The sequence below is a fragment of the Lissotriton vulgaris genome, chromosome 10 (genome assembly GCF_964263255.1).
Source record: "Lissotriton vulgaris chromosome 10, aLisVul1.2, whole genome shotgun sequence".
In the NCBI taxonomy this organism is placed as follows: Eukaryota; Metazoa; Chordata; class Amphibia; order Caudata; family Salamandridae; genus Lissotriton; species Lissotriton vulgaris.
In genome coordinates this window covers 372,066,716-372,092,650 of record NC_141698.1, presented here as the reverse complement: position 1 = coordinate 372,092,650, position 25,935 = coordinate 372,066,716, and the positions used below count along the sequence as shown (strand labels likewise).

The 25,935-nt window shown below is 44.3% G+C and overlaps 1 protein-coding gene across 1 annotated transcript in view; it reads left to right on the top strand.

The window, feature by feature from the left end:
- DNAAF8 (dynein axonemal assembly factor 8) overlaps positions 1-25,935 on the top strand; it is a 1,006,155-nt gene that overhangs the window by 629,816 nt on the left and 350,404 nt on the right. The gene's annotated exons all lie outside the window — the stretch shown is intronic.

Genomic DNA, 25,935 nt, shown 5'->3' with positions numbered 1-25,935 from the left:
GACTATTTTCTGCCCCTGTCCGCCCCTGGTTACAGTAAAGGAAATTATTTTTGAAATAAAGAATTGCTCCATAAAAGTTAGCTACAACCACGCCTGCAGAACATATGTACAGTCAAGCCGGAAATGTTTCCGTTCAACTATCAAACCGGAACTCCTGAAGTTTGGGAGTTTTATCGCAGGTGCCCATCCTGAACAGATTTCCAGACCCGGGGTGGCTCTTTCAAAAACATCCCTGAATGGGCGCTACGTTATGAGGCAGAAGCAGCTGCAAACTCTGCATCTCCGATGTGCGAGTTTCTAATCGAACACGTCACACGCCAAGACAAATTGACCCGTCCTCTCTCAGCAGGGAGTTTTAGAGTGAGGTTTCACATCTCTGATGTTATTCGTAAGAAAAAACTACGACTTAAGCTTTGCTGTCCTTGAGGCGTCACAGGGGTTCAATGGCATTGTGAATAGGTTTCTGGAATGACCTTTTTTACAGAAAGGCATTTTTTTCCACCAGCACTCAAATATGTTGTGCATACTGCAATATTTCAAACAATCTCCTCTGTGTGTTTTCCCTTACTGCACTTCTACTCCACAACACTGAGTGATAGATCACCTGTTGCAGTGCGAGTTGCTGGATCAGACCCCTCCTTCCCTCAGAGAAGCAGCTGTTGTGGTTTTTCCTTCTACAAATCCATCACGTCGCACCCATCAATGCCTGGTGTTCTGTATTTAGGCATTGGAACTTCACTTCCTCCCCCCTACTGTCACTCAAAAGTAAACAAACTATCGCCATTGCGCAAAGCCGCTTGTTTATATTTGCATCGCACTTCGCGGCCGCCAAAGCCAAATGAACAAAAAAAGAGTGCTTACTGACTAATGAAGGACACAGCGTAACGCCACAAGTAAAAGATCCAGTCCTGATGGGCGGTCCCAAAAGGAGACAGGGTGGTAACAAGGAGGGACTAAGAAGCCTCATTATCAATGGGAAGCCAGCATTTACCCTGGACGATGACGCCAGCCAATGAAAAATATGGACGTGGCTTCCACTGCACTTCCACATCTGTTCCTACTACAAAATGCCTTGCAAAGCGAGCAGCGCATGCACTGCAATGCTAGGCTCGACTTAAAAAAGTGTCACTTACCTGTAACAGCAGTTCTCCAGCATTGGTCTTTTTCGTGCCGCCCGCCTGCCTTTCTTTTTATGAGGCTGTAGCTTGATCAGTTGGACACTGTTGCAATCTAGAAAGTCTGGCAGTTTGAAGCCTCTGTCTGGGGAAGTGTTGTGTGTCGTGGCAGCTGATAGGCGAAGTTTAGGTCACATATAAGGATGTGGACAGTCTGTAAGTAGTTTAGGGCTTTTTCCATTCTGGTGAGAGTAAAGTATACTGCTATGTTGACAGTGAGTACCCATGGTTCCCAGCCTATTCACTGTGAATAGGCTGGGAAAGCATGAACATCTATGTAAGATGGTGAGAAACCGAATTACAGCTAAGTAACTTTTTTCTTTTTCTTTTGAACACCCTCATCTGTATGGCAATCATAGGGAACCCTTTAGTGGGCCTCATGTTCCAGGTCTGATAGACTTTTGCTAAAAATCACATCAAAGAAATCATTCATGAATAATTTCTGTAGCTTGAAGTTCAACTAAATCCGCAGCTTTGTAGTGATGTATTATTTATTATAATTGTTGCTTGCATTTCTGAGTACATCATTTTCATCAGTGTTGTTTTTCATGATTGGCATCATGTATAATTGATTGACGGGATCAGCCTAAGCCTTCGGTATGGCCCTGGGTCTTTGTCAAACATACTGTAGCAATTTCCTCCGCAAGTGCACATCGTTATTCCTGTTTCTAATTGGAGCAGTTCCTCATCAAACAAAAGTTGAACAAATGCCTATATCCCACCTTGGCTTCCTTTGTGGAGTTTGCCTTCACTTCACCTTGATGTCCTTGGCCACGTACATTTTACAGATCTGAATGTAGGTGCTTGAATTTTCGGGTTCTTCTCTCCTTCATTAGAAGACGCATTTGCAAATCAAAGATGCACACAGTTTTTGAATAACGCTTATTTTACTCCGCTCAATTTAAACCTATAAAGGAGTACAGTGTCTTTTGTAATCATTTCCAGCAGGATATGGTGAAATGTTTGTAATGAGGCAGTTTTCTCATGAAGTAGTCTATTTCATGCTCCCAAAGGTACTCAAGAGGGGGCTCACATCACCTTACAAATCTGAACCATGGCCGCTCTATAGGCATCTATCTGCTGTGTGGATGACGAATGCCCGACAAACTTGTGGCATGCCTGGGATCAACCTTGCAATGGTCTTGGAGTCAGATGATGCCTACAGAGTCAGATCTCTGGAGTGCTTCATCCTTTGGGAAGGTTGTGGCTTTATCAAATTGTTATTGATCTGTGTCCAACTCGAATCATGATCATGATCATGATCCAACTTGGATCATGGTTGGAGCTCGGTGATGAGTCTTGTAACACAGAGCAAGAGATTTTGATTTCCATATGGCACTACTTTTTACTACTATAAAAAACAGAAAAGAACTGTGCATACTTCACTTCAGGTTATCGCTTTATTATTTAAAATTGGACAATATGTGCTTTCCTGTGACCTTCTCCCAAGGATGCAAACTACCACAATGTGACCCCAGCCCCTGTCACCCAGTATTCTCCCCTCTGTATTCCCAGATGCTTACAAACATTTGTATTTACCCCATTAAATAATTGCAAGCTACCTACTAATGTATGTACTGGGTGTTTGCAATGAGTTTTATTCAACCTGGATCCTCCTGCTGCATGTATTCTACAGCTCACAAGTTTCACTCAACAACAATTTGCCGGACCCCCAATAAAAGATGCATTAGAAAGAAAATCTCTTAAAATATCTTCCAATATATCGGGAAAAAATTCGCTCCCAATCCGGAAGCACTGTTGCGCTGCAAAAATATATCTGCCACAATCAATTTCCATTCAGTCTTTTTATTCTATGTTATTCCAATCATTTCAATTTATCAGTTTGTTTTGTCACATGAAATCCATATTATGTATAAACATCTGATGCTGAAGGTATGCCCATCCAGGCCTTTTCCATAAAGCAGGACATATACATATTTCATCCTCAGTAGTGTATCTTTCCCAATGCATTTCGGGCTTCTTACTCACCCTTCGTCAGGGGTTCACTACAAATATAAGCAATAGCTTTAGACATTGTGTTTAAATTTATAAAACACTTTACAACCTAGACTTATAATAATTCAAATTCAAAGCAGCAAGAAAAAGGTGTCATTTTGTAACTTAAAATATTTTCACCACACATCACAGGCCTAATGTACAAAAGAGGTTGGGATTGGTTGAAGTGCAATGTTTATGTTGCCCTACCACTAGCATCTCCCTTTTGTGGAATATACAGATCCGTTGTAGGGCAAAGAGACAGACTGCAAACATTTGCGAACTCTCCACCTCACTTATATCAATACATTGTGACCCTTGCAATCTGATGCAAAAGCTGAGCTGGTGGTCTGATTTGGAGGATATAACTCCTTCCCCGCATTTGCATCCACACAATGCCTATAATGGATAGGAGCTGCTATGAAAGGACAAAAATGTATTCTTTCTGTGCATGGCATTGGGTGAACATGCAGTGGATTTCTGGACTGCTGTCTACTACTCACAGTACCCAAGCCCACCTTTATAAAGGGGAAGTGTTCCCTCATGGAGTGCTTCCATTTTATAAAATCAAAGCCACCTCCTGCAGGGAAGTGGTATTGCATCATTGGTTTCAGATGCAAAACATTGCTATCTATTGGTGCTATGCATAAGGAAGAGGGTCCTCCCTTTACACCCCATCCTCCTTGCCAATAGCAGTGTGTTGCAAAGTCATTTTCAACAAGCAATGTGCTTTTGGTAGTACATTGTGGCTTGTGATTTTGTAAATCATGGTTTTGTGTGAAAAACATTCAGGCGTCTGTGCAAGTCACTTTCCGTTCCATATTAAGTGAGTAGTAAAATTTTAGAAAGGTAAGAAGATTGGCTCTGATTTTGAGATGGGAGGTAATGGAAAATCCTGATCTGGAAGAAGTGCTAGTTAACCCAGGGAATTTCCTCCACCATTTTATCTCATTGACAGATTCCCCACCGATTTTGTACTTTGCCAGAATTGTGAGGCTTTGAGATGTACCACCCAAATATAAATCAAGCTCATAGCTTAAACAATTTCCAGATGAGTGATTCTTTGCATAATATTTTATCGAACCAAATGATTTTTGCAACACATATTAGTGTCAATCAATCAATCAATCAAATCCGTCTTTATTCAGATAAAATATCCATTAAAGAATCACACAAACATAATTCAAAAGATCTTATAGTTCTATATAAAATCTATAAAAGTGTTCTCGTAATGTGGACAGTTAATTATACTCAAATTGTCCCCAGAACCCAGCTGGCATTGACTCCATGGTCAACAGGTTATAAGGCATTATAAGACATCATTCGAGGGATAATTAAGAGGTTATTCATTTTCATATCTTAAATTGGCCAGATACAGCAGCTGTTTCCTTCTCTTCTTTGAATGGCATACGAGACATAGGCAGAAACTCAATAGCTTAAATTCACATTATTCAGATAAAGAATAAAGTTAAAAGCATCTTTATTATAAATAATTGTCTCTTTTAAAAGCAATGGCCATAAAATGTGTTTTCTCAAGTCTCTAGAGAAGTTACAAAAAAGTGAAAAATGCAGTTTAGGCTGATTGGACATGCCATCCCAAGGACATTCCGGTAGGCTTTGGGAGTAAAGGCCCATCTTGGGACCGGTCACCAAAAAGTGCAACGTGCCCATTTGCAATCTTGTTAAATAAAGTCTGTGTTGAATATTTGTTACTAAAATAAAGGAGCTCTGAGCATTTTATTGTATAGGGCATGAAAGGTACAATAACTGTTTAGCACACTATCTTTTCTCTATCGATCATCCTTTTTTCCCTTAAACCGGCATTAAATCTTTCTCACTTAACACTCCCTCCGGCTTATCAATGCTCAATTTCCCATCTACTTCCTTTAGAAGACTATTAATATAAGCCAATCAGGGTATTCTAGCTCTATGTTCCCAGATGAGACAGTCTGATATCATCTCTTTAGTGAGTTTAGTACTGTCCTTGCTCCAAATGTTACACCAGAGTATGATGGGACTTGTCTTCACGCAATCCTCTAGATAAAGGGCTGCATGGTTATTGTGGATTATATAAGAAGGGTGTTGGAAATGGCCCTATTTGCAGGGTTATCCCCAAACGTGTTGCTTCTTCCTCCCTTGTTTTTCCTGACCTCTGGTTGTTGACAATAGGACTCTGGGCACTTTACCACTGCTGACCAGTGCTAAAGTGCATATGCTCTCTGTGTAAATTGTTATTGTAATTGATTATCCATGATTGGCATATTTGTATCACCAAGAAGTCCCTAGTAAAGTGCACTGAGTGTGCCAGGGCTGGTGATACAAATGCTACTAGTGGGCCTGCAGCCCTGATTGTGCCGCCCACATGAGTAGCCCTAAAATGGTGTCTTTGCCTGCCACCGCAGTGCCTGTGTGCAGTCTGTGAACTGCCATGTCTTCCTGGTCAGTGTCCCCACTGGCCAGGCCTAACCCTTCCCTATCTGTACACATTGGTCACCCCTATGGAAGGCCCAAGGTACCCCCTTGGGCAGGGTGCAGTGTATGCGATAGGTAGAGCATATACTAGTGCAGGTGACTTGCTATAGTAGTGAATTACAGCCATTTTCGTTTTTCACTATTGTAAAGCTATCTTGCCCGTAGGCTATCATGCTGGTTACAGTGGTTACCTGCATATCTTCCCATAGGAGCAAGATGGGACATAAAAGTCTGGTATCCCTGAACTCGAAATTTAATAACACATCTTTTAGGAAGGATGGTTTTTAAATCCTGTGTTTGAAAGTGGCACTTTTAGAAAGTGGCTGCTTTCTTGTCTAACTTTTCTGTGTGCCTTTGGCTGTTTGTGAATTGACTGCATGGTTTGTGAGTGACAGGGCTAGGGGATTCCAGGGGACAGAATGAGTCCGCCCAGTGGTGAATGGAGAGTTCTGCAACTAGATGGAAGGGAGATGTTGCACCTGGGACCTGAATAGGACTGTGCCTGCCCTCCACAGTGCTGGCTCCACCCCCTGTGGTGCATCTGATGTCTCTGGCCTGCACTGTGAAAGGAGAGAAGGAATCATGTCAACAAAGTGCTCCAGGGCTGTGTTTTCCCCTCACAATGCTGGCTCCACCTCCTGTGGGGTGTCTGATGTTTCTGCTCTGCACTGTGAAAGGAAAGAAGGAGTCATGTAAACAGAGTGCTCCAGAACTGGTTTGGACTGGGCTCAGAGCCCTCCTGCACAAAGGGAACAAAGACTTTTTGGGGTATAAGTACAGGACCCCAGACTACGGAAAATTAGATCATCCTGGAATGAAGAAGGAACCTCTGCCAAGGAGAAAGCTGGAAGACTGAAGAAGGAAGACTGTCCTGCTGTTGCTTTGCTGGACTGACCTGCAGTTGCTTTGCTGCCAAGGAGAGGGGAAGAACTTTGCTTTGTGGTGCGTCCCGAATGCTTGAAGGAATCTCCAAGGGCCTGGGAAAAGCTGGCTCCCTGTTAAGAAGTCCCAGGAACAAAAGGGCTTCACCTGAACTCGTCTGATAGTGTTCTGACCTACCTAGAGTGCTTGGGCCAGTTGTGGTGCCTCTGGAAGTTGTACCTGTGTTGGGAAGCTGGAAACCAAGATTTTAAAGACTTTCTGCAAGTTTTAACGCATCACTCGCTTGAGTACCGCATCCCCATCAGTGCGAGGAAATCCCCGCCAACGCGAAGGCCGAGATGGTCGCAGCGCCTGTTGCCGCTGCCAGAGTCGTCGCATCCTTCGCTTGCGGGACGCACCAGTCCGGTGCAGGAAGATTACCATTGCTGTGAGTATCGTCACAGAGCCTGTCGTCACTGGGTGAGATTGTCGCACCGCTTGCTTGTGGACTGCATCACGTCGCTGCGAGAGTCGTCGCAGAGCCATCGCATTGAGGGGCCGCGAGAGGAGAAGATCGACGCTGAGCCGCGCATCGTCGCCGCACCGGAGATCGTTGCCGCCCCAAATATCGTTGCATCATACGTTTTGCGAGCCGCTCCCACCGAAATCTGTGCATCGGAATCCACGCAAGGTATTGCATCCCTCCCCATACACACCAGAGTCACCGCAACACGCCGGCTACGTCCAGCGGGGTTGTCGCATCACCTCCCCAGGGTCTCAGGAGTGACGCATTGCTTGCTTTTCAACGCTACAGCTATCACTGGGAACTTGTCGCTACTAAAGGTACTGTTGGCTAAATTGTGACGCAACTGTGGACTATTTTAATACAACCTTAAGAACTCATTAAAACCATATTTTTGAACTGTGTATGTTGGATTTTTGTCATTTTGGACTTGTGTAGTTTAGATTAAATACCTTTATTTTTCTAAACTGTTGTGGAGTCAGTTTTTGGTGTTTTCACTGTGTTACTGGGAGTGTTGGTACAAATACTTTGCACATTGCCTTCCATAAGCCTGACTGCTCGTGCCAAACTACCAAGGGGGTGAGCAGGGATTATCTAAAGAGTGTTTCCTCCTTGCCCTAACTAGAAGCAAGGGTCCCTATTTGGACAGTGGTACCTACCTCTGCCAACTAGAGACCCCCAGTTCTAACAAAGGGGTATAATGGGGCACGGATAATAATCTGCATAAATGTGCATAAAAAAATGTTTTCCTGTCTTCAGCAATTTACAATTTGTTAGCCCTCACAATGGTGGCACATAACAGACCCTACGGATACTTTTACTTCTATATATGGACAGCAATTCTCTAATAGTCTTATTGCCAATTTGTGCTGCAAACCTAAAAAGCTCTTCTGAAGATCTAATAAATTTCAATTTTGCTGCTTCTACATGAGTCTCCCATTGCCTATTACTAGCAAAATTCACGCCTAGATAGGAGAAACTTTTAGTTGTGGCAAGTGCTACTCCCTTAATATAGTGGATTTTTTTCATTGGTTTCCCTTTTCCACATGTCATGGTAAATGTTTTTTATTTTGTATTAATTTTTTATGTCCTTGTCCTCCATGTATGCGGTGAAACCCTCTATTAGACGCTGGAACCCATTATCAGTTCTAGATATCAAGAATGCGTCATCAGCGTACAGGAGTACTGGTGTTAAGCGGTGACCAACTTTTGGAGCATCTGCGTTTATTTTTTTGCAAGAACTCATCTACCCCGTTATTATATACAATGAGAATAACAGGAGCTGAAGGAGACAGCCTTGCTAAACTCCTCTTGTTATTTTAAACTGCGGTGTGCCTTCGCCCCTAGACCCTGTAACATTCCCTTGATGTTAGCTGTGCATATAACTGGTGATGGATTAAACCCAGATCTGTTTACTGGGTGTGAGTGTTTGATTGGTTCAGATGCTCCGTCCATCACCACCCCCTTTTTTACTGCTTTGTTCGCCATAAGTTGGCAGGGTATCCTCCGACGTGGGTCCCTTGCTCACTTTGCCACTGGATTCAAGCAAGCCGGGCTGAAGACAGCTGAAATGCCAGAAACCGGTCCTCGGAAGCTTGTTTCCGGTCCAGGGAAGACATGGCTTGGCAGTTCGGGCTGGACTGTTCCCATGAGGCACAGGGTCAGACTGATTTGCATATAGCCATGTCAGAACTGGGGTGGCAGAGTGGGCTAAAGAACGTTGATGGATTAAACCCAGATCTTTTGACTGGGTGTGAGTGTTTGATTGGTTCAGATGCTCCGTCCATTACCACCCTCTTTTGTACCGCTTTTGGCCGCCATATGTATGGTAGGGTATGCTCAGATGTGAGTCCCTTGCTCACTTTGCCACTGGATTCAAGCAAGCCGGGCTGAAGACGGCTGGAATGCCAGAAACCGATCCTCGGAAGCTTGTTTCCGGTCCAGGGAAGGCATGGCTTGGCAGTTCGGGCTGGACTGTTCCCATGAGGCAGAGGGTCAGACTGATTTGCATATGGCATTGTCTGAACTGGGGTGGCAGAGTGGGCTAAAGAATGGTGATGGATTAAACCCAAATCTGTTGACTGGGTGTGAGTGTTTGATTTGGTTCAGATGCTCTGTCCATCACCACCCCCTTTTGTACCGCTGTGCATATAACTGTGACAAAAAAATAAAGATTTCAATGGGAGTCTTAACCAATGTCTGCCACAGCTTGGCTTGATTTACCAATTCGAATGCACTGCTCAAATCAGCAAAGCATAAATAGATGCGGCCCTCTTTCACCAAAGTGTATTTGCTGGTGAGGAGATGAAGGTTAATACATTGTTCCATAGTGCCCTCATCCATTGTAAAGCCATCTTGTGTATTTGTTAATATCCAACTATCTATCACCCAGGATTCAGACCCTTCCAATTGGACTCCACCCATTAGTTCGACAGAGGAATGAAGTAGGGATATTGGGCTGTAACACCTTGTGTTCCCCCGTCCCCTTTTTTAAAAGTAGGGACTATTATGCTTTCTGTCCAGGATGTGGGCACATATTCTCTGGCAGCAGCATTGCATACTTGCATCAGAATAGGGGCCCATAAATGAATAGTTGATTTGAATGTGTCGATTGGAACTGCATCTGGGCCAACAAATTTTCCCACGGAGGTAGCAACCTCTTCTAGACTGAAGTGTTTAGCTGTGATTGTCCTACAAAGCATATTGCTCCATGGGTGACGTCCAGATCTTGTTTTTCTGGGTTGAAAATTCCCCCATAATCACAGTCTGTCTGTTGGGCTAACAGTGCTACTTGGGGGGCTGATTAATCATTTTAAAAAGGCTGGTAATAGTTTCCAGAAAAGGGTAACATCTCTTGTTTCCACTGCATGTTTCAGTTTTGGCCATGCTTCTTTCTGCAGCTCCGCCTTTATTTTCCTTAGTATTTTCTTTTTAGCAAGTCTCAGGGTTAGAATTTCTTCCCTATTTCTGGGGTGAGTATGAAGAGCTTTTTTCAGGTTTTGGTTTGCACTCGAACAATCCCGGATAAATCACTTAATGGTTTTGTTGTCCGGCCTCTTCCTAGTAGATCTCAAGTTACCCGCAATGACTGCTAATATTTTGAGAAAAACTTCTATTGTTTTGTTGGGCAAGGAATTTTGTTTAGTATAGGTAGAAAAATTGTTGGGATATTCCTTTAACACTTTTTCAATTACAGCGTCTCTGTTGGCATTGGTCCACCTGAGGCTAATGCCATTTTTACCATGTGTTTCAATATCGCCAGTTGTGCACCCTTGGTCGCCTGTGTTTTAATATTGAGCGATATGAACAAAGGATGATGATCGCTAAAAAATTTGGGACAATTTTAAAAGAGTCCACCCATCTTGATTATTCTACAGAGATCAGGATTTGGTCACTAGTAGAACTAGAGGAGTTCCCCTGAAAAGAGGACATACGTTTCCTCTCGCTATCCAGTGTATTTGCCATAAACTCCAAATTATATATTTGAAGATCAGCTCATTAAGGACCTCACCTTATGGATTATGTGGGAAATGAGTTTGGTTGCCTTCATGAATGTTGGCATACCCACATATCTTACTAGTGGGGTTATCAAAGATTTCTATATTAAAATCCCCAACCCATACATAAATGCAGCCATCTGTAACACTACTCTCAAAGGATTCCAATTCTCTCCCCAGATCATCAACAACCCTATCCCTTGTGTGGTCAAAACATTATTATAAACATTTATCAAAAGCTTTGTCAGTAGTCTGGAGGCGGAATAACTGGTATATTAGTGTCTGCTACCTGCAAAAGTAGCAGGAGGTCCGTGTTACTCCACCATTTCACTCTCGCATTCCCAGCAGGCTCAGAATTGTGTGCATCACAGATGGGATTAGAAAACGTTTCTTTGAAAACTGCTGTGACATTGTCTTTTACAGTGGGCCTGTGTGAGAACCACCCTTCACATGTCAGGATGAGAAACACACCGTTCCAAACTACTTTTCAGTTTATCAATAAACCAGCAGAAAGTAGAGAGGCTTCCTGTGGTCTTCCCCCTCAATTCAGTTCTTTGTTTTTCAGCTGTGTCTCATTCTTCTGGAAGGAGTGTTTTCAAGTTTCTTTCAGTTTGACTGGATTTTTCAAAAAAGGTTCACTCCCTCTTCTGTGCATGCCACTGAAGACTGGCTTGAAGTAGCAATGTTACCTCTCCACAAATGACCCTTACAAAACATGTTTTTTGCTGAGAGAATTTCAAGCAGGTGAGCCATTGTCTTTCTGTACTTGGATTCCCTTGGATTATTGAGATTGGAACTCTTGTACATGTCGCAGAAGGGACCCCTATCACAGGAAGCAATTAATGTGTTAATTGGATGTTCACCATTGTATTTACAAAAAGGGGAATATTGCAAGGGGTAGAACCAATATCTTTATAGCATATCCTGATGGTGAAAGGATCGAGACCTCCATTTTCAAGTCGGATCTTCCAGGCACATGAATCTACGAGTACCTCTTGGTGGGGCAGATACACGCTACAGTCTATTTACTTTTGGTAAGGTTGTGCATGTGTTGCTGAGGAGGACAGCAGCTGAGACATCCAACTGACAACTGACTAGGCAAGGAGCACCCTTGGATTGACAAGCTACCTGAGCTAAATTAATCAAGAAGGCCACTGTGAATTGTGCTTATTTTAATTCCTCTGGGTCCTGAACATAGTGCATCAGTCCCAGTGTCTCCTGGAAATGGTGCAGCTGCCCTACAGAATTCCTAATTCATCCAATGCCTCTTAGTACACGTTCAGCGTATCATATTTTAGCGTAAGGAACATGTTTCTATATATCAGTATGAGCTTTAGTACCTGGATTTTCCCTGGAAAATGCATCTTCATAGCTTCACATTAAGAATCACAGAAAGAGAAGGAGAAAAAAAGGTTTTGGTTCCAGGACTGGTAACAATATTTTTGATGGATTTGTCTAACTGGAGAGTCCCTACCTTTTTGTGAAGGGCTTGCTCTGATGCGCCAATAGGTGGTGACATTAAACTCCACTGCTGCCTCACACTACCTCTGGAAGGGCTGTCACAGATATGCATGTAAGCCCCACACTTGGAAACTCATGTCAGTTTCTTTCTATACACGCCTTTAAAAACAAATCTCTAGCTGTGCTCCCAACTTCATCAGTTTTACTGTCTCCAAACAGTTCATCAGAATTCAGCAGAGTGCCAGGAAAATGGCCCCAACCATAGGCTTTAACCCATGCCAAGACTGCAGGAAGCAGATGTCAGTTGTGGATCCGCGCAACATTTGCCTGTGATGTCTAGGTTACGGTCATGATTTGAAGTTGTACGACAAATGCTCCTTGATGCACCTGAAGGCGACAATAGAGTGGTAAGTACAACTCTGTCACAGAATCTAAAAAGAGGAACAATCACATTTAACACAACAGACCTGCTCCTGCGCCATCTCCTGGTCTTGCAGCAAGTTTTAAGATGAGTGAAAGTCCAAATTGTGACAAAGTGCAAGTAGTCCAAGCGTAGCTCGCCCCTCTCTCACAGGAGAGAGAAGCCACACAGCAGCACTCCAGAGATTTCAGTCTGCAGGCGTCATTGGACTCCAAGCCCATCGCAATTCTGGTCCTGGCATACCATGAGATTTCTTGGCATACTTCATCCACACAGCAAATAGATACCTATAGTGAGGCCATGGTGCAGATTTGTAAGGGGATGTCGCTACCGCAAGAGCACCTTTAGGCCCCATGGGGCCAAGAGGAGTCCCAGTACCACTTCTGCCAACAAACTCACCCTCAGTGTCAACTGACCCTGTTGAGCCTCCTCCCAGCACCGTTCCATACTTCCACTCCATATCTGAAAGCCACACTCATCACTCCCTCTCCTGTGTTGACCTCAACTCCAGCAGTACACACTCTGGATCTAGTTCAGATGACCACTTCTGATCTGGAACTGATGTAGAACCATGTCTCACTATGAGACAACCTCCACCCTTGGATGATCCCAAGCCCCTCCCTTAATGCCAATACTACTGGAAGACAGAGACCCTGTTTGACTTAGCTGAAGACACAGTTGTGAGGCTAGACAATGATCCATATGATGATGAAGAGGCAGAAAAAGTTCTCCCCTTGCTCTCCCCTCATACTGTTGCTGGGCTACACCTGTATTATAGAAAATGGCTGTGGCCTAGACATTACTCCTGAAACGGAATTAAAATCCCCACTAGGGAGGAAAGTGCCCCTGTCATCGTTATTGTCCGCAGAGACGCATAAGTACTAGATTTAAATCTTCCAGCTACTGCAAAAAAGCTAAGCTATTGACGGAGATCTTTCAGCCTGGGCCTGCTACGTCAGAGCCCTTGACCATTCAATGAGGCCTTCATAGATACCCGCGTGGCATCATGGACTAAGCGTAGTTCGCCATCCCTCATTTATTCGTCCGGTTGCTAGGTGTTGTAGGCCAGTCCCAGAGACCTGGCTTATATTACTCATCAACCAGTCCTTTAGGGCTTAGTGGTCCAAGCTTCTATCAGTAAGGTCAATCTTAATATATTTCCTACTGCACCACCAAATAGAGTCAGAGCCTATTGAAACCTTTGGCAAGAAGGTGATGCCTTTCTCCCTGATTTGCCCTTAGTTCACTGAAAGCTGTCTATCTTCCGGGCAGATCCACACATGCCCTTTGGAACATGATCAGCAAAATGTTGCTGGCCATGCCTGACAAACACAGAAACATTATTGTCCCTACAATCCAGGATGGACATGGTCATTCAAAATATGTATTGAGTGCGAGTCTTGACACAACCAACTGTGTGGGTTTCAAGTGCTGAGGTGCTCTCTAGGCCTAGTTTATTGTTAAAGGCAGCCTTTTCTGCCTGTTCAGCAGCCAACCCAGACTTTTGCAACTCCAGAGGACATGGTGGTAGCTGAGGTCATGAACATCAACAAGGATAACAATCCACTTTGTGCCCCTCATCCGCAACAACTACCACCAAACTGCTTTAATTTTCCCTCCCATGGATAAATTCAGCTAGTCTGAGGTAGGATTTAATTTTTCCTACCTTGCTGAAGAGCTGTAATGTCAGATTAGTAGATGCTATAAATTGGTCAGAGCTGTTCACCATCCCTTCACATCTTTGAGCCTCTCACCCCACCAGTTTTCACTTTCAGCTCAGCGGACCATGCAACCATCCTTATGGGAGAGGTGAAGTCACTTTTGGGTAGAAGGGCATGTTAAAGATTTTCCCTCTGGCCCAGGGTTCATGCTGTCCATGATCCAGGGGCTTGGATGGTATTCTTGGACCTACACCTCACCTCTGCCCCTCTGCTCTTTATGAAAGTCCTGGTAGTGGTCGCTGCCCATCTTTGCATATATTGCTGTACCTTGATAACTGGCTGCTGAACTCAGGCTTGCCACGGTCAGTCAAGGGCCACCTATGGATGTTGGGCACCCTTCCGTAATCCTGTGGTTTTCTATTAGTGAACTGAAGTCCTATCTAATACCTCTTAGCTCACTGCGGCGTTCAGAGACTTCCCACCCCACAGCAAGTCCGTCGCATTAAGGATATGATCCCAAAATCTGGGGCATAACCTTGGGTTTCAGGAGGAACTGTTCTGAGGCTTCTTGGGCACCTAACCTTATGCATATTCCTTGTCCCTCGTGCCCACTGACATATTTCCCTGTAATAGAACCTCTGCTTTCAGAGGGCACAATACCAAGACTACCTCTTCAACAGCATCTGTATCTCTAAGGAGTCAGCATGGGACCTTCAGTGGTAGCAGGTGGACACCAACCTATCAAGCAGCCGACCGTTCTCCCTACCCCAACTAGAGCTCAGACTAATGAGAGACACATCATCTTTGAGTTGATGCGGTCGACTGGGAGAAGTGATGATGTAGATGTCTCTGGTCCTCAGTTCAGCAAAGCATCAACCTTCTGGAGCTTTGTGCCATTTTGTTGGCTCTGTTATGACTGCACTTTTGGACTTGGCTGTACCATCAAAGCCTCTACATAGTAGCCATCATCTGGCAGGATCACTCAGCACCAGGTTGGACAAGTTCAGCAGATGTCAGTTGGCAAACCATGAATGGCATCTTCATTTAGAGGATGTTTAGAGCATCTTTTCAGAGCATCACAATTACTGTGCACTGGAGTTTCCACCAAATTGGATCCCTGTGGTATGCATTTGACTTGCAAGGGGCACAGGATTACTGTATTCCTTTCCAGTGTTACCACTCCAGACAGAGATCTGACCAAGATTTGGCAGGCTACGCTCAGAAAATCTTGATAGCAGATTTGGTCAGGAGAGTGTGATACACTGATCTATTGAGCCTAAGTCTTTACCCTCCAATCCAACTTCCTATTCGGGAGGACATCCTGTCTCAGCAACAGGGGAGGATCCTAATGCCGAATCTCCACAACCTGTACTTCAATGTGTGGAGATTGAGAGGTGACAACTAAGTGGTTTCAACTTACCTCCTGGTGTAGTGGATGTCATTCTTTTCACTAAATACCCCTCTACCAAACTTTTCACTAAGGGCGTTGGGCAAAATTAGTGGCAGGGTGTTGGGACCAGATCCTATACAGGGCAATTTGTCTGGTGTTTTGTTGTTTGTTCTGTTTTATCTCACCAAGGTTTTGCAGTTAATGACTACAAGTTGGCCATCTAGTGCTTGTGTAACAAACCTTCATAATTCAACTCACCCGACTGACATGCATGTTCCCACAGATGCCTTACATTATGTCTCAATGGGCCCTTGCATTTCTATTATGAACACATTTTGGAACCCAGGCACAGCTGTTCTTGGTGAATGCTTTCGATCAAGATGCTATTTCACATCACAATTACTTCTGCAAGCCATGCTAGTGAGCTGGCGGCACTGTCAATACAACACCTGGTCACCACCTTCTCCCCCATCAAAGTGGTGCAGAGGACTCATGCTTTTGTCTGCGTTTTTCCTCACTTAGTACCCCTACCAAACCACATTCCTCTTACTTTCCACTGTCCTTTAAGCCCTCTAATGCTCCCTGCTTGTCGTATAATTTATTTTAACATTATATGCCAACGTGAACTGTCGGAAAATGTGAAGTTCACCCCCCCTCCCATATGACTGACCAATCTACGCCACTGCAGAGGCATCAATGTTGTGAATGACCACAAGGTCCAGTATTTGTTCAGCAGTGTGTATAGAACCACTCAGTGCCTAAATGAAACCTAGTATAAGTATTATTGGATGTTATGTTTCATCATACTTGCCATGTACCATAGAATACACACAGAAGCTGTTTCTATTACACACTACTGCTCTTGTGGTTCACATAATTTGGTTCCCTGAGTGAGGTGTTATCAAAAGGCAGTAAAGGAAGCTTTACTTGCTTCTCGTGCCCAATAATTTTATCTCACGCGACAGAAGTCCATTGAGGCTTTCTGTTGGTCTAAGTTCCCTTCTTAGAGTTCAGTTATTTTCCACAAAAGAATGAGCTCACCTTTGTTAACATGGCTGAAACCTTGTGGATTTGCCAGTCTAAATTTTGTAGCGAATGTATTGTTCCTTAACACATACAATTTCAGGGGAATTTGGCAGCATAATATTCACCTCTGCAACAATTACATTTGTGTCTTTGCCTTGTCTCCACAGAAAATATGTAGTGTAAATATGTAATTTTTGCCTCCCTTCACAAACCGAACCACTTCCCTAAGCATAAATATTTGACATGGAGGTACCCTACCTGTATCCTTCCCAACCTCCACTGAAGAAAATCTAATTCCCACAGCCTCCCTGACCTCAGCTCTCATCAAAGATGCAATCAAGTGTTAGCAAAGCAAATTGATTTTTTACAGTGTAAGATTTTGTGTATTGAGTCAATTTATTGTCTACATTGAAAGGCTCTGTGTACTTGGTCCATTGGGTTGTAGATTTATATGTGTGAAGAAGATACTGGCTCTTATTCTTAGCCTCAATAGACGAGGCAGTGGCTGAGGTCCACTGAGCCTCACCTCTCACTTGTCCTCTTAGTGCAGGCATGGCATTCATTGATGAGAAGTTAAACAAAGCTACAGCACCTCATACCTATACTGCTTCACTTCAAGTGAGATAGGTCAAATGCTACAGGTTATGAAGAATTCTAATGGGACTACTGCATCCTTTTAGGATAGGACATCCATACCCATCAGTCCTCATCCATAATTCCTCATCCAGCATCCCTTATTCATCATCCATAATTCCTCATCCAGCGTCTCTTATTCATCATCCCACATCCATCATTCTCATCCATCATTGCTCATCCATTATCCACCATCTCTCTTCCATTATCTCTCATTCCACATCCTTCCTGATCTATCATCCCTCATCCATAATTCAATATCCTGCACCCTCACTCCCCAGTGCTTCACTCCTCATGCCTCTGCTCTCATTCTGAATTTCTCACTGCTCCTCCCTCCCTCCTCTTTTGATAATTGAAAGAGCTGAAGTGAGGATTTGTTCCAACAAAACACACACATTCAATACCGGCAATTATTTGCAAATACACTCTAGTATATATTATAATTTATGTTTATTTGTTAGGTTCAGAAGTTATCCAGATAAGCAAATTTACAATAATTAAAGAAGAAAGCACATCCACTATCATTAGAAAAACATATTCAATATATATTTTATATTTATAGCATTTATAAAGCGCCTGACTCACCCCAAGTGGGGTATCTCCGCGCTAAGGACAACTGGCGGAACAACACAGTAAAAGCATGCGATACTAGAAAAGCTGAGTCTTAAGCTTTTTCCTAAATGCCAAATAATTGGTATTTAGGCGTAGTTCCATGGGCAATTAATTCCATAACGTAGGGGCAATGTAGGAGAATGATTTTCCTCCTAATCTGGTTTGCTTAATTCGAGGGACAACAAGCAAGCCTTTTCCCTCAGAACGAAGTGTGCGAGCTGGAATGTATTTGACTAGTTTTTCAGCTAAGTATGTAGGGCCCATATGATGAAGGCCTTTGAACACCAGGCAGCACACTTTAAAGTGAATTCTCTTCCGAATAGGAAGCCAGTGTAAGTTGTGTAGCAAGGGAAGAGAAGGAGCGTTATAGGGAGCACTGGTCACCAGGCGTGCTGCAGTGTTCTGCACTACCTGCAAACTTTGTAGATCAGAATCCTTGGCGATCGATCAATCGATTAGAACCAATTGTGCAGCTTTTCACCGTCCCCTCCCTGTACTGTTTGCAAAGTAGTCAATATTTAACTTCTTCTGAGTATTATCAGTAGAGAACCATCTATATTTGTACTACTCTAAATCATGGTTAGTTAAAGCACCCGTTTGTTCATGTATTTGAATCTATCTTTTTGTGTATGCAGTGCACAGATAGAAATAGCAGCTGTACCTTGCGAAAAACATCAAACAACAACTACTACCAGTGACATCCTTACTGTGGAGACAGTCAATAACCTTTGCTGTACCGGTGTGTTCAGTTATCTTCGCCGTTTCAAGGCAGCACTAGACAAGCGAAAATCAGTCATTGAGAGCGTCTCGGCCTTCACCATTAAAAATACTATACACAGTGATTTATATTTATGAGATAATAAATCAATCTTTTATTTTTTACTTGCAAAAATACATCTATTTAAATGTGCAGAGCAATGTAGTTGCCCAACACGGTATTATTACATCCATAAAGAACACCAGTGCAGTTATTTTAGGCGTGAAACTGGGATAGGCCAAAGGTGCATTTGGATAGCCTTTTTCACATGGAAAAGGGAGGAAGCTGAAGGCAGTGTGAAAGAGGATTAGTGGCAGAACATGTCTCTCCCTGTCTCCAATTCTTCTTTCCTTTATTATTCTCTTTCACCCCTCCCCCCCTGATTTTGTGTTGATTTTGCCTGTAACAGAGGACCTCCATATCGTGATGGACATGGTATTAATTCCCGCTCTGGTTATTCTCTCTTGTTTCTTCCTGGGAATGGCTTCTCTCTTGTGTTTTGGTGTAACTGAGATTTTCAGAGACGCAGACTGGTGACCCGAGCTAGTCACTGTTACACTTGCTGCTTTGATGGGAAATGCCTTAGCACCACAGTTGGCACGCAAGAGACTTTGCAAATACTTTTTTGGGGCACCTATTAACAATATTTGTCCCTGGTCATCCGTTCCCATGTGCCAGGGCTCCCAATTTAAAAATGTAAAAAAGTGTTTGTTTTTCGAAATCAAACTACCAAGGTGGGAACTGTAACTGAAAAACAAATAACTAATGACCCCCACACTGAAGAAATGTTTTTCCCTGGACATTTGGGTTGTTATATTTAATTTCTGTCCCTCACTTCCAGGTAAAACCGGGCGACAAAAAAATAGAACATCCCACCATGCACCCTAAATAAGGCGGGTGGTGGCGGCCCCTACTCTATTGGAGGAAGCATTCAATTGACTGAGCAAACTGGGGCTACTCCAACAGAAAGCTGATGGTCCGCCCGTCTCTAAATAAGGCAGGCAGAACCAGGGTTTGGTGGAAAGTGTACTCCATTATGTTTGTGATGGAGTACTTTGTCCGCCAGACTTTAAATCTCATCCTATATCTTTTTGGATGCATAGGAGAACATTAGTGTTTCTCTTTTGCTGGGAAACAGGCAGCATAGGTACCTTAGGCAGTCAAAGGGTTTCAAGCAGCATTTTCAGGCCCCACTACTATTCACCACTATATCAGGGACCCAGGCACTCCCTACCATGCTGTAGGTCAGGAGTACCCTGGGGCTGGTTGAGGGAGCGTACAGGTTCACCAGCATACTCAGTCCTTCAGCGTGTCAGGCATTTCCTTGACACTCTTGAGACGCCATATTGTGACACTCTCAATTTCTATTAGTTGGGCTGCAGATTCCTATTGCTTCCATAGTCGGGCGTTCTGCTTGAGGTAATTCTTACTCCTGTTATATGTACTCTGGATCTTGATACTACCATTCAGCTCCGTCCATGTAGGGCCAGCAACCTTGACTCGTGAGCTTGTTTATGCAGTACTATTTTTCCTTCAGCCCCATTGCTGTCTTCCCTCAGAACATCATATTTCAGTTCATTGAAGGCGACATATGCTAGGTAGAGTTTGCTACAGATCTCCCCTTTGAATGAGAACATTCAACGCCTTCTGACTAGTTTTTTCATGCCTCTCTCATGATTCCATCAAGCTGTTTCTGAATATTTAGTAAATTCTATCTTATAAGATAGAGTGGCTTCTTCTGTAATGCTGATTAGGCCTTAGCTTTTTCAAGGTTGAGTTATTATGTTTACTATCCGTGGGCATAGAAAACTATTAAGGGACATATTGGGGGATTTTGAAGGGGCTGAAGATACCACCTTTCAGATGGCTAATTGTGCTTTGTTTTAACTGGGTAATGGGGTGTTAATGTGGACCAGTCTCTCTTTGGGTTTTATCTTTGAAGTTCATAACTTTCAAAACTTCTCTTTTCTTGGGCAGTCAGTGAGCTACATTGTTTTGTATTAAAGAAAGGTACTCCTTGGGACTACTGTGCTTTATTGCCAAATGTTGTTTCCTGTTTATGTCTAATAGTTCCTCTGCTGAGTGAGTATTTTTTTCTTAGTCACATTCTTCTTTTTTGTTACATGTAGGAATACTTATTGTCATTCAGTTGAGTTCACAGGATAGGTAGTCTGGTACAAGGATATTGCCCTACCATGTGCTTGATACTCGTAGCTCAGTACCTGGACAGTTGGGGCCTGATTCACGCAGTGGCGTAACGAAACTTGAGTGGGTCCCCCTGCAAACTACATGGAGGGGACCCCCCTCCCATTCTCCGTGCCAGTCTAGATCTCTCAGGCCAGCGACCCACCATACTGCAGGGGATGTGGGGCGATTGTTACGCCACTGTCACCAATACAACCGTTATAAGTAACTCTGGTTGGTGGAGTTAAAGGTTGGGCTTAGGAGAGAGACAGTGGAGAGAGTGAGTGGAGAGAGAGAGTGGAGAGAGAGAGAGTGGAGAGAGATCGGACAGAGTGGAGAGAGAGTGGAGAGAGAGTGGAGAGAGTGAAGAGAGAGTGGAGAGAGTGGAGAGAGAGAGTGAAGGTGGAGAGAGAGAGTGAGAGTGGAGAGAGTAGAGACAGTGGAGAGACAGTAGAGAGAGAGACAGTGGAGAGCGAGTGGAGAGAGAGAGAGTGGGCAGAGAGAGTGTGGAGAGAGTGGAGAGAGAGAGAGTGGGGAAAGAGTAGAGACAGTGGAGAGAGAGAGACAGTGGAGAGAGACAGTGGAGAGAGAGTGGACAGAGAGTGAGTGGGGAGAGAGTGTGGAGAGAGAGAGAGTGGAGAGAGAGAGGGTGGAGAGAGAGTGGGGGGAGAGAGAGTGAAGAGAGAGAGAGTGGAGAGAGAGAGTGGAGAGAGAAAGAGAGTGGAGAGAGAGTGGAGAGAGAGATTAGAGAGAGTGGAGAGAGAGAGTAGAGATAGAGAGTAGAGAGAGTGGAGAGAGAGAGTAGAGAGAGTGGAGAGAGTAGAGAGGGTGGAGTGAGTGTAGAGAGAGAGAAGGGCAAGAGAGAGTGGAGAGGGAGTGGAGGGAGAGTAGAGAGAGTGAGAGACAGTGGAGAAAGAGACAGTGGAGAGAGAGTGGAGAAAGAGAGAGTGGAGAGAAAGAGTGGGGAGACAGTTGAGAGAGAGAGAAAGGAGAGAGAGTAGAGTGAGTGGAGAGAGAGAGAGTGGAGAAAGAGAGAGTGGAGAGAGAGAGAGAGTGGAGAGAGTGAGAGTGAGAGAGTGGAGAGAGAGAGAGTGGAGAGAGAGAGAGAGAGAGAGAGAGAGAGAGAGAGTGGAGAGAGAGAGAGTGGAGAGAGAATGGACAGAGTGGAGAGACAGTGGAGAGAGAGTACAAGCCTCTTACAGCTATCAGAAGAGCTGATGGGGGCCGGGCCCCCCTTCATTACCTGATGAGAGTGGGGCCCGGGGCCTGCGGGGGAGTTTGTTACGCCCCTGGATTCACGAAAGAACTTACATATAGTAAAGTTACGTGTGCAGAGTCCCTGCACTTGTCGTGGTGTCTCCGCACTCAGGGCAGAATCTTCACATGGCGCACTATCCGCAGTTATGTTATGTTAATAACACTATAGCGCACAAATACCACTGGTCTCTTGCGCTCATCTGAAGGTTGTGGAACATGGTACTGCCGAACTTGTTTTCAGTCTTTTCCGAAAGGGGAGGAGAGCGGTTTCTTTCCTCAGACTTTCCGGCAATCTGTTCCAAATCTGAGGTATCAAAACAGAATGCCCGGCCGCCCAAGGTTGCTTTATTAAAGTGTGGACAGGTCAGTACAATCGTCTCAAAGGAACATAGGCACGGCTGGGCACATTGTGCCTCAGATGTTCCCTAATATAAACTGGCAGTGTACCATACTCTTGAACATGGCCCTCTGTTTGACTTTTAACCACTGAAGTCATTGAAGCAGCAGCGTGGCATGTGCCCATCTCAGTTGTTTAAGCAGCAATCTTGCTGCATCATTCTTTGTCACCTGGAGCGTCCCCAACAGCTTATTGGGATGGCCAGTATAATGGGTGTTCCCATAATGCAACCGTGACAAAATCATTGCCACCAACACTGTCCGCATACTTAAAAATGAAAGAATTGGGACCATTTTCTGAAGCTGTCTCAGGAGACCTGTGCATCTCCCACACACTGTGGCCACTTGCTTTTAAATGTAAATGTAAATGTTTTTGTACTTGTATAGCGCACAGCTACCCGCAGTGGGTTTGCCGGCGCTTGTACGAATACCGCAAGGGAACCCTTCCTGGCTTTCCCTGTGAAGTGTCCACTCCTGGGCACCCCCATGGTGCAGACCAGGCATCCCTCACGTTGTGGGGGCCGTTGTGGAGACTAAGCAAGCTATTGCCCAGAGTTGCAGCGTGGGACCCATGATCAGAATAGGCACCGAGGCGAGAATATCCGGTCAGGGGAATTAATGAACCCGAGACCCGCCGGGGCAGGAATCAAACCCTGGTCCCTGGCCAGAGCTCTGCATCGAGGCCTGCCTGCCCTAACCATTGAGCCACACTTCTCCACTACAGAGACAGACTACTGTCCAACTTAATGCCAAGGCGTTTTACTGCTGGTACGGTACCCTAAGGGGAGCCTAAATTCAGGGGCCAAAAACTATCCATCCTGGGGTTCCCATTTGTTGTAACTGCCAGCACTTCAGTCTTGTCTGGATTAATCTTCAGAGAGTTGCATGACACCCAGCTCACAGTGAACCTCAAGATATTCTACAGGGAACACTCAATCTGCAAGATCAGCTGAGTGCCATCTGCATATTTGAACAATTGACAGCTGTACTAGGGCTGCAATCAACAGCTGCATATAGATGTTGAACAACAATGGTAATTAACGCAGATCCCTAAGGGACCCGCAGGTTAACGCCTTGTCCTTGCCCTGGAGACATGGCCACCCCTTTGAACCCTCTGTTAACGGTAATTCCAGTGCTTAATTTGAGCCGGTGCTCAGCACCGGCACTTAATTGGTTTCCGGTGCTCAGCACCTAATTGTGAACACCATACATAGAACAGTCTACCACATGGTGGCACTGCTCATCTAATTTAGAGATGGGCAGAACAACGGTTGTTTAGGAATACATTATACATTAAAATTGCTAATACCTGCCTTCCCAGCCATTCCTTTAGCTTTGGGGGCCTGGAATAAGCTGAACTGTCGCATTTACATGTCAGATAGAAGTTTAATAGTTGTTTTGGCAGCGATGACAAGGGCAATGGGAGCTGCAAGCTGCAGTGGCCTCCTGGTCAGAGCCCTGACACGTAATATTTTACAAATTAAGCACAGGGTAATTCAGGAACAACAAAATCCACAGGAGTGCAGACCCTGTAATCCCACAATCCATTAACCAGTGCATGAGCATTTGATGGTTCCACTGTATCAACTGCTGTCGTAAGGTCTAGGAAAATCAGCGTAGAAGATCTATTCTTATCTGCCGCCAACCAAAGTTCGTCCAGTACAGAGCGCATCACCAGCTCAGTACTATGATGGGCCCAAAAGGTTGATTGTCTGTTGCTGGTCCTCTACAAATTTTGTGAAGATCTTAGTTACATGCCTTACCAGAATTTTACCCGGAAATGGCAGCATGGACACTGGGCAGTAGTTATTTAAGTTTTTACGGTCTTCCCCCACCATCTTCAACAGAGGGCTAACCATAGCCCTCTTAAACCTTTTCGGAACTATGCCAGATGCCAGAGAGGTGTTTCAGAAGGGACAGACATTCACCCCCCATAACTGGGAAGGCTGCTCTGAGCACTTCTGGTGGACAAGGGAGGCCAGTGTCTCCAATCCCAGTAATGGCAGTTCAGATAACTTCAAGCCCTGATAAGTAGATACATTCACCAGTATCAGCGAGCAAGGACACAGGGTATTCCTTATATCATTCTAGATATCCTGGAACTTGCTCCTGGGCCTTATCATTAGTCTGGCTTAGTTTTTGTGGGTCACTAGCTTCAGTGGTCCTCGAGTCATAGAAAACTGCTTTAGAATCCACAATCGCTCTTTTCAGCTTTAAAATTACTCAAAGCATCTGATTCATAGTGCTTATACCATTTTCTTTCACACTGACGAAGCCTGTGCTTCCCCTCTTGAAGTGAGGGGGTCTACCAGGGGGCACGCATAGCCCTGTCTCTTACTTTTTCCCTACGCACTGGAGCTACCCTATCCAGGGTGTTCTGCATCCAGTTCATGAACCGCACACTTTTTTGCTTTACATCCTTTCACCTATTGGGAGGGTGCTTTGATGCCCTTGGGACCTTCACTAAATGATCCTTATCTATTTGAGACCAGCTGCATATTGTACGCCAAACTGGTGGACAACCTGTATACTGAGATGGCAGGGAGATAGCAAGCCTGATCTGATAATGATCTGATCAGCCACAGGGTTCGATCGCTACGAGCCTGGCCATCGACTGAGTGAACCATACCAGGTCCAGTATATGATCTTATGGGACAGTATCCCAACGGTACTTAAAGTCCCCCACCCCTACTCCCTGGTTATATCTGGAATGGACAAGCTATCATCTATAGGAACAGTTACCCTCCAGTGATCGATATATCTGGAACTCACATCACTCATCAATTCCAGAAATAATTAGTTACATAGGGGGGTATCCTGGGGTGGGCGATAAACTACCACAATAACCAAGCCCCTACATATCAGGTCCACTTTTACCCCCAAGACCTCAACCCTTCCATGGTTTAGTTGGCCCCTGTTTCTGTAGCACATTGTCTCTAGTGCACCATGCGGAGATTCAGAGCCAGAGTGCAGAGATCACGCCACCAGTGCAGAGACTCCCCCACGAGTTGTAGAGACTCTGCACTCGTAACTTTACTACACGTAAGTACCTTTGTGATTCCGGTCCTTGATGAAGACATTACACAGCATCAAGGCAAAATAAGAACAACATAGTGGCAGAAGCTATCAATTTATCACATTCTTTCCTTCATTTCATAGATAGCAAAAATAGTGAACCATAATCTCCAAAATGAAAACCTCACACACTTACAGCCCAACACAGAACAGTCCTTAAATTCACCCAGATGAACCTTTCACACCGACCCAGTTAGACTCATGTACAACAAAATAACACCAGCCACAGCCAGCTGTACCCTGTATAATACCTGAAACAGGATGAACACTGTTACTCTTTTGAGTGACCTAGACCTGAGCAGAGAGCTTCTTCCCAAATGTCTACTACATTCAATACCTTGTAAGCTTTTTTTAAATAACATTTTATTCTGTATTGGAAAATAATACAGTTCACGTCCGTGAAGTATAAGATCTATACTCTAACCAGAGGCTTGGTGTGTAACCCGTTCTTAAAGAGACAAACTGGATGCCAGAACAAATTTGCAATTTTATGTTGAGAAAACAAAAAATACCCACAACCATCAAGCAATGGTGTAACG